The sequence below is a fragment of the Osmerus eperlanus genome, chromosome 13 (genome assembly GCF_963692335.1).
Source record: "Osmerus eperlanus chromosome 13, fOsmEpe2.1, whole genome shotgun sequence".
Taxonomy (NCBI): Eukaryota; Metazoa; Chordata; class Actinopteri; order Osmeriformes; family Osmeridae; genus Osmerus; species Osmerus eperlanus.
The window spans coordinates 9,372,679-9,382,610 of NC_085030.1; positions in this window are offsets into that span (position 1 = coordinate 9,372,679).

A 9,932-nucleotide genomic window follows, 5' to 3' on the forward strand; every position below is an offset into this window, starting at 1 on the left:
CATGAAATTGCTGTAATTGCAAACTGTTCTCATGTGGTGCCACTTTGATCTCTTTATGGGCGTTGGTGTTCTGTGTATTCAACACCATGCAGTTCACAGGAAGTATTTGTATGTTTATGTGCTTCAGCTGGACGTGATTGAACTGACTGACATGTGTACTGTACCTTGAATGACATAGCTACAAAAAGTACACACACACATCCTAGTACTGCCTGTGAATGGTGATTCTGGGTTCAGTGTTCTCAGTGATCGCTGTGTTTTTGTCTTCCAGTGGTGATTGAGCAGTGGCTGATCTAGAGAGAGGTTTCAGACAGTTTCCATTCATACAGTTTGGATTGGGGACATCTTGTGAATCTTATTGCTGGCGCTGCTGTCTGTTTGGGAACCCAAAATGTCCAGAAAAAATGAAGAACAACGAGTTTAAAAAGTCCAATCTAATGTAAAATAACCAATCTGTTTGGAGGCCAAGACCCTGGAGACTGGAGGGAGAGAGAAATAAATGTGGAAGAAACCAAAAACAAAAGCTTACAGTCATATTAGAATAAACAAGGAATCACACGATGCAGCAGAAAACAGTTCTTCAAAACCCCTAGAGAGAAGAAAGAATCAAAACCCCTAGAGAGAAGAAAGAAGAGATGAGTGGCATTCGAGTTTGATTATTGTATAAAAGAATGTGAAACCCAGCAAGCATATCTGTTTTCTGCAATAACAAAAAATTCCCTAGCCGTTGATAGAACATGGTGACAAAACAGTCCTACTGAGAACCTTAGCTTGCCCGATCCCTCAGATCATGTGTGGGAGCACTTCTGCTCTGCACAGGACTGATGAAATTCAATGAAATGCCCCACTCTCAAGACCAAAAGATAGCCTTGGGTGTTGTAGATCTTCTGTTTTGAGCTTTTCACAGGACTAGTACAGCCTGGGTATCTGGGTCTAGGTCTGTACCCCATCATCCACCACCCTGTCTTGCCCCTCCGATGCCCCCTCTCTGCCACCCCCCTTGGTAAACCCCCTCCTCATGCACCAGCAAGCTGGTTTCATCATCAGTAGATTACCCTGGGCATAGCGACTCATGGTCCCCACCCTTATCTGTCTTCCTGGAACATCAGAGCTCCCAGGACTGCAGTGAGGAAGAGAAGAGAGCCTGATAAGACCCACACAGCCGCTGATAACAGCAACCACGAATAGTAACACGCCACTGCATTTCCCATCAGGGGGACACAACAGCTGGCAGAGTCAGTCCTGAGGGTGAAACTGGCCGAGTCCATGAGAGCAGAACAAGGCAGTCTGGATGAAAGGGTAAAGGGGGGTGGCAGGGGGTGGCAGGGTCCCTCCTCCTTCCACGTTTAACAAAAAGTGGAGGGTAAAAGTATTGCATTGAGGACAAACAAATGGCTTACTGTGAGGAGGTATGCATTCCCAATGGTCCACTTTCAATCACTGCGAGTTAAGAGTTAATACATGTGTGATGAGCTCCCTCACCACCTAATCCTAAGTGAAATGACATTGGTACGTAGCAGCGTGTTCACAGAGAGGCTTACGCAAGCTAAGTGCTTGTGTATTCAGAGTGCAGTGCTACGAGTCAGTTCACTGGAGGACAATTTAACATAGTACATGGGGAGTAGCACTTTCAGCCTACGAGTGATAGAGTAACCATCATTTACTGGTACAGAGGTGGAGGATGATGACAGCCACCTGCTGGTCATCCCCTCAGAGGAGGAGGACGCTCATGGGAAATACAAGGTGCTGATGGTTAACATTGTCCTTATACACATTCTGCACTGTGGATGGCCTGACCCAAGAATACTGTAACAGGTTCTTTCACACCACAGTGTGGGAATATGATAGTGTGCATTTTGATCAGTTAAGAAAGGGTCTGGCTACTCCTAGGTTTAGAGTTTAGTTTATTCTATGGGCCAACCACATAGATGCAAACCCATGAGGTAATTTCAGAAGATCAAATAATCTATACCTTATTTTATTAAGGCAGTAAACGTACATCCCCCTTGAATAGGGTGGAATCCTGAAAGCTATGCTGTTCCATTAGATCCATTTTAAACCTTTTTTTTCTGTCTGCATCAGGTGACAATTATTCCTTTGTCAAGCAAAAATAAATATTTTGCACACGGATTCCTGCCTGCACAGTGACAGCTTGGTGAGAAAATCTCATATAATTACTAATGTGACATTTTCCCACTGGTTTTAGTTAAGACAAGATGAAAACATGTACCTTTTCAGGTTATATAACATGCGCTAACATCTAGACTAACACACAAAACATGATTGCTTAATACACAGCATGGAAATCCTAAAAGGTTCTGTCTGCCCGAAAATGATAACATGTACTCATTCTCCTGCCTAAAAAAGTGGGATTAATGTAATCCAGGCAGGAAATACAATCCACTCTGTAAATAAATAAACCCTAGCTAATAATCTGGGACAATGGATTTCATGGCTTTAAATCCTGCATTATGGTATATGTAGATAGTATACTAGATGCCACCCAGTGCTCGTCACAGTAGGGCTCTCCTTTCCATACTGAAAAGTTGTGACCTCTGGCCTGATAAGCACTCCAGCACTGACAGCTGTTATACGACCTCTCTCAGGCTGTCAATGTTCACCTTGTAAAAGCGTGTTTGTTTACACACAGGACCACACCCTTTCAGGATTCACAATATCGCAAACAAATAGATAGAGATACAGAATTCAGTGAAAGACGGGGTCTTGTTAAAACAACCTATGCAAAAGTATTTCATTGCTACATCGAAAACCTGTATCATCAGATTTACCGTGGCGTACTTAAAGCACCATTGATTGTAATGAATGGAGAGGGGCAGAACATTGAAAAATCCATCACCAATAAGTGGTTTTTCCGCCAAAACGTCAATGGAATCTAACTTTGGAAGGCTGTGAGGAAAAACCATCACCCAGCCTTAATGAGGGAGGAAGTGTGCAGTGGCCTCTAGAAGGACATACTAGAGTGTCACCTTATTGTCATCCAGGCTGTGAAATTGTCTTTGGTCTCACATTAGATGAGACTTGCCTATGGCAATGTACAATTCTCACTCTATTTTACTGCACACACTGATATTATTCATCTTCCTGTTTCACACACAGCCAAGCTAAGTCCTCTGGCCTGGAGGAGAAAGAAACATATGAATATTGCCATTTCCACACTCACCTGCTCTGTACATGCTCAGGGTCTCTCACCAGTGATATGAATCATCTTTTTCTATTTAGCATAAACAGCTAGGCAATCCACCAAGGAACAGTTAACCCTTCTTCCCCTGCCTGGCATTGATTAGGATAAAATAAAAACTCCCTCAATCTACTTCTACAGCTACTCTCAATATACAGTGTTCTGCACATTCTTAGTTGGTACATTGTTTTGCATTTGTGGTAGTTAAAAATGATAAAAAAGATGGTTCTCCGCCTCCCTCGCTCTCTTTTTCAGTCTCCCTGCTCATCCATCTTTTTCTTTGTCCCTGTCTCCACCCCTATCTCCCACCCTCCCTCCAGTTCTCAGTGCAGGAGGTAATCCCAACTTTTGTCTCACTGCAGTGGGTTAGGATAAGGATTATGTAACAGGGAGGCAGACAGGGGGCTCTAACCATGCAACCATGCAGGCAGCCAGGCAGCCAGGCACAGAGACGGGTAGGATAGTATTATCAAATATTCATGAGGCCTCTGCAGCATCAAAAATGAATTCTTCCACCCTGTTTGGAGTAGGGAGACCAGTACAGCCGCATGTCAGCCGGTCTCTCCAAAGCTGGCCTGGTAACAGATCTCGTTCCACCCCTTGCAACCTCCAACACACACAACCTATACAGAAGAGGAGAAGAAAGGATCAGGGAATTGAGAGAGGGAGGAGAGGGAGGAGAGGGAGGAGAGGGGAGTGGAAGGCATGTGCACTCCTATCTTACAAATCCATTCATTGTTCATGGAGCTCACAGTTGAGTTGGTAGGCTCTAATGGATCCTACGACCCACAACATGAAACACATCAGACGTTTTGTGATGTTTGGTTTGACTGTTCTTGTTCATAAACAATGTAATTAAAATAGACCACAAACTATGCAACAAAAGCAGCTTTAATATCCTGTGAAATTGTCTGTCAGTAACCAAGGTCCCCATGCATCAATATTGTTGCCCTTATCAGATGTCTGCTCTGACATGATTTACAGATCTGGTATTTGTAGAGAGCCATTCTCTATTCAACAGTAAAACTATGGTGTGCTAAACGTATTTCCACACACACACACTAACACACACACACACACACACACAAATAAAACAACCTGACTCACAACACAAGATGAGAGAAGAGGGGAAGAACACTGGGTGTGGGAGAGGAGTGAAGCGTAGGACAAAAAAACAAGGGGACAAAAAATTTAGTGACAGCGTTATATAAGTGGAATGCATGAAAAAGAAAAATTGAGGACAGAAGATAAACGGAGGACAGAATCAAAGGCCGTGACTTTCTCCACTTGATCAATCGCAGGCTGTTTCCAATAATTGAACTCTTCGTAAGGATCCAGAGGGGGCATCGTGTTCCTAATGACGGATGAGGGAGCTCTGTAGCTATCCGGGATGGAGCACACCAAGACCTCTATTTGTCAAATGTGTTCACCCCTATCCTCACTCACACCCACACACAAGCACACATATGCACATACACCCACACACACACACACACACACTCAAACTCACGTTGTGCAGGGAACTCCCTTTGGCCCCTCTCCATTTCCCTATGCTCCACCTTTATCTCTCCGTATCGTTCTGTCCATCTCTTTCCCCATCACTTTCCCTCTCTCGGGTTTTCTTTTAGATTCTGCCCCTCTGTTATCTCTGTGTCTCTTCTCACCGGTCTTCCCTCCGGCTCTGTCTCTCCTTTCCCTCATCCTACTTCATTCTCCATCTCTTGTCTGAATCTCTTTGTTTGATTGTTATCAAGGTTGCTCACACAGACAGCTCAGTGGAGCAGTAATTGCTTCAGCCCCCACACTCCCCTCCCCCCCACCCCCTTTCCCTATACTCTCCTCTCCCCTGGTCTCCGCCTCCCTTCCTCGTTCTTCTCCCTTCCTCCCCCTTCTCCCTTTCTTCAACCTTTTCCCCCCACCCCTCCTCCTCTCTTTTCCTTTCCTCTCCTCCCCACCCTTACCTCAGACCCAGTCATTCCGTGTTGAGGCAGTATGTCAATAGGAGTGTGGTGTTAAGGGGCAATAATGCATATAGAGAGGCGCGATGAAGCTGCCTGTCAATAGCTGTCTATTGGCTGCCTAAGTGGTGGTGGAGACATAGGCTCCCCTAGGAGACGGGCTCTCCTCAGAATCTGCCAGCTGGAGACAGCTTGTCAGCATTCACAGATGCACAGCATACCTTCATCATGGACTGTGCTCACAGTCTACCTTCAGCATGGACTGTGCTCACAGTCTACCTTCAGCATGGACTGTGCTCACAGTCTACCTTCAGCATGGACTGTGTTTACAGTCTACCTTCAGCATGGACTGTGTTTACAGTCTACCTTCAGCATGGACTGTGCGCACAGTCTACCTTCAGCATGGACTGTGTTTACAGTCTACCTTCAGCATGGACTGTATAGAGACATCGTCATCCCCTGTCATCGCCATTGTCATAGCAACAATATTTGGCATTGACGTTGGCATCCCCTTACTCAACAGAGACCAAGATTGCAGCGAGTTTATACATTCACTGAATAACGATCCACTGTAAACACTGCTAACAGAGTTGTATAAGCCTTGTACAGTGATGGCAGCTAGCTAGAGGTGCAGCCAGAAGAGCCAGCGAATCATCTGATCTTTTATTAGCATATTCATGAAGAGTGTTTACACTGTGGGCTTAAATACGGTGGCACTGAGACACATTCATGTCTGCCAGGATCTGTGGGTGAGCTGGGAGCAGCAGCCAGCCACTCTACTGTATCACACACACACACACACACACACAAAATCTACATCCATCCTAACAATAACATAACGTACCCACTTCATAGAGTAAAGGCAAGCACAATTCCAAATGCATGCATACAGCCTACACAGGTAGGCTGTCTCCAAACTGTAACAAACCCAATGCCTCCCTAGCTTCCTTCCATACTGAGGGAATGACATAACTGCTATCTTCTTCCAGTTACGGATACACCTTCTGTTCTGTGCGTCCTACTTACTTAGGAGACGTCCTGTTTGCCCCCTGTGTGTTCTGAAAAGCTAATGAAGGCTCCCAGGCTCTGTCAGTGCAGGAGCAGCTGTGGAGAAGGAGGGATGCAGACACACAGCAGCAGGCTCAGGAGGTGGGCAATGGCACCTCTACCGTTGACAGCACGGGGGCCCAACCAGGGAGGCCAGGTGATCGTGCCTTCATCCTGCCAACCTATTATGGATGGGGGGGGGGGGGGGTTTACGATGAGGGGTTGTGGGGTATATTAGAAGGGGAGGGCCTCATTGTGTGTCAGCTAGCCATAGATCAGGCACTGGTCCAGGAGAGAGGGGTTAGGGATGGGGGTGGGGGGATAATTGAGGGAGGGTGGACCGGGGAGTGGCAGGCTCCCTCCTGTCATGGCCTGACGGGCACAACATCAATACTTTCTACCCTAGGAGAAGGGGGGGGGGGGGGGGGGGGGGGCTGTCTATAGCCTGTTGTGAAGGGAGAGAGAATGGACAGTGAGGAGAGAGTGTGTCCATGTGTGTGTCCACAATGGGCTTCACAATCATCCAGAGCTAAGACAAAATAGTGGTGTCAGTATGTGTTTATGCACGTATGTGATAATGCTAGCATGGCATCAGTGGGCGAGCGTGGGGGGTGGGGTGGGTGGCGACTGTGTGTTCTAGTTTGGGTGAGTGGGAGGCCACGTGCATTTGTTGGTGAACAACATTCTTACAGAATGATCAAGTGTTGACTGTGCTTCACTGATTGCCTCAACTGTATTGTATAATTTACTGCATTAGGCAGCCCAGCCTCTAAAGCACAGAGTGATCTGAAGGGCCCAGAACACTGCGGAAGAAATAGAAGATCTGAAAGATGAAGTGAAGAGGGGCCGGAGGAGTAGGAGCTGGTCGTCATGGGCAGTCTGTGGGGAGGATGATAGTTGCCATGGTGTTGGTGTGTTAGCGCTGGGATGGTGTTGCTGGGCCGACTGGAGTGAGACAGCTGGCTGTCTAACACACCGACAGATGGAGCAGATTTAGTTTCCTGGAAAACATAGCTGAGTTCCCTTGTCGTGACGTCCCTGTTGATACACACACACACACACACACACGCACACAAGCACACAAACACACAAACACACACACAGAAGCACACAAACACACACATACCTTGAGTCATTCTGGGGAGCAGTCTTGTTTTCAGGGCCATTCCCCTGATAGCATGTTAGAACAGAGAACCATACTGCTGAGTTAAGTCAGGATCAGCACCCATGTCTACCGGGTAGAAAAGCTACCATATGCACTCTCCAGACACAGCTAATTGAGAACATATTCTGTTGATTTTGTTGGACATTGTTTGCTGGAGAAAAAGACCTCTCGAGTATAATTATGCTGTATCATAATTCAGTTGTTTTATTCCTGGAGCTGAGCATCCTCATAACAACTGATAAATGAAGCTATTTTTGAATAGGAAATAATGTTTGTGGATTTGCATCAAGGCAAACACAAGCACACACACATACTGTACACCCCAGACACACACTTTACAGACACACACACAGACATACAGTAGCTGCACTCACAAGCGCACACACACATTATACAAAAAGTTACTTGTGCGGGGCTTTGAAGTACACTGACAGTAACAGGAGTGGAATTTCTGCTGTTTTCTTTCTTTGGAGTGTCTGAGATGTTGTTTAGAGTTGAGAAAGTGAGCTAAACTGAGAAAGTTGAGGGAGCGGGAGAGAAAGGGAGGAGGTAGAGAAAAAGATGACACGAACGAGGTGGAGAAGCAGAGGTCAGCACTGAGCAATAACCAGAGGAGGATTGCTGGACTCCATAATCTGAACTTTAATTTACTTGGCTGACATGTTCACTCACCCTGCCTAAAATAAGTTTAAACATAGCTGGGAACGATGAGATACAGAGGTAGCTCTTTCTCAAACCCTCCGCTCCAGAGACCATCGCGCCATATTCATAAGCATTGAATCAGACTGTATCTGGACAAATAAGGGAATTGTCATTCTGCTGATATAAAAGTAAATAAAATAAAAATATTCTGCCAACAGGTACAACATCGATAAGCAATGCAGCATTTCCACTGCAAATTCCATTGCTCTAATTGAACATTCCTCCCTTAAAGCTCTGAAAAGAACGATGTATCGTAGATGGGATTTTTGCTGGGTTACTATGGGAACGGTAATTGGGTTAACCAATACAGACCTTGTTCTCACCGGGGCTCTGAACTCTGCAGCATTGTGTGGTATCATTACGGATTAGGCACGGTGTACTGGATGCAATCTGTCTGCAGAGTTCTCACCACTGAAAATTCTGTGCCATGGCTAAACCAGCTTGTTCTAATGTTGTGTAGGACCATGTACGCAGGGAGAGTGGGCTGTCACTGACTCATACGCAGCCGCACAACACATCTCTGTCAGACCCAGACACGTGCACTCACACACACTTCACCCCTTCACACACCAACACCCCCCTCCCAACCACTCACTATCTGCACGTTTGTGCATAAACCATAAACAAATCAGACCCTGTTGAATATGCATACCCTGCAGTGTTTGTGTGGACCTGGGTGAGTGAATCTCCAACACAGCTCTCCCTAACAGACTTTGATATCTACACCCATGTCAGTGTTGTACCAAGTCACTCTCCCCATCCATCTTCCTCTGCACAGGAAGGAAGGCAGATCGGACAGACAATGGAAATATTCCAATTAGAATCATTCATTTCCTCTCGGGAGGCTAGAGAGGATCAGAGTTATAAATTATGTGGCAGTCAGGTCCAAAAAAAGGAGGCGCGCTGTGGCAGAGATGGAGGAGCGCAGTCCCACTGAGCCCTCTGAGAGGGCCGAACCTGCTGGGAATGTGTGTGGCCTGTACCTGGGCACACACACCTGCACACACACTACCACGTACACACAAAGAAATATACATGCACACAAACACACACATGCACACACACACACACATTGACGCGTACACACAAATGGTCATATGCACAAAGACACACATCCACATTCACTCACACATGCTCGCAGACCTAAATGTTCATTTCCACATACACTTATCGAACGCAAGCATGGAACTCTGGTCCCAGTGCATATACTCAATGCATTGATTCCGACAGTAAAGCTTTGGCTGGCGATTCATCATTTCTATAGAGCAGTGTGCAATTTCTACACAGTCATAAATCACTTAAGCTAATTGCCCACAAGATACAACTGATTTTGCTGGATCAGAAGTACTCATGTGCAGCACTGTCCAGTAATATGGATTTGAAGGATGAATGAAGTATGGATGAAGTTGTGTAACTGTTTTTCTTTGTTGTGGTTGATGTTTTGTTACCAGGCTGTCATACATGAAGTCTGATTGGTGGATACCCGTGACTCATGTTGCTGTGCTCTAATGGGCTTCCCAGGTGATGATGTCATCACATCACCCAGAGCCTTTTTAGCTAGCCTGTTTCCTCGTCTAGGCACAGAGTCACAAATCATAATGGTGTGAGATGACATTGGCTTTGCATCATTACACCTTTGTTCTGAAAGTGTCATAAAGACTGTGTGCCATGTATCATTGGAACAACACCATATTGCAGATTGCTCTTTAAAGCAAACCCCCTCTGATGCCAGTGATATCTGTTGATAGACCAGAGAACAGTATTTTGTGCATGTCTGTATGTTAGCCAGAGTCTTAGATGGATTTTGGAATAACTCTGTACACTGTAATAACGTAGAGCAACGACACATCCCTAAACTGAG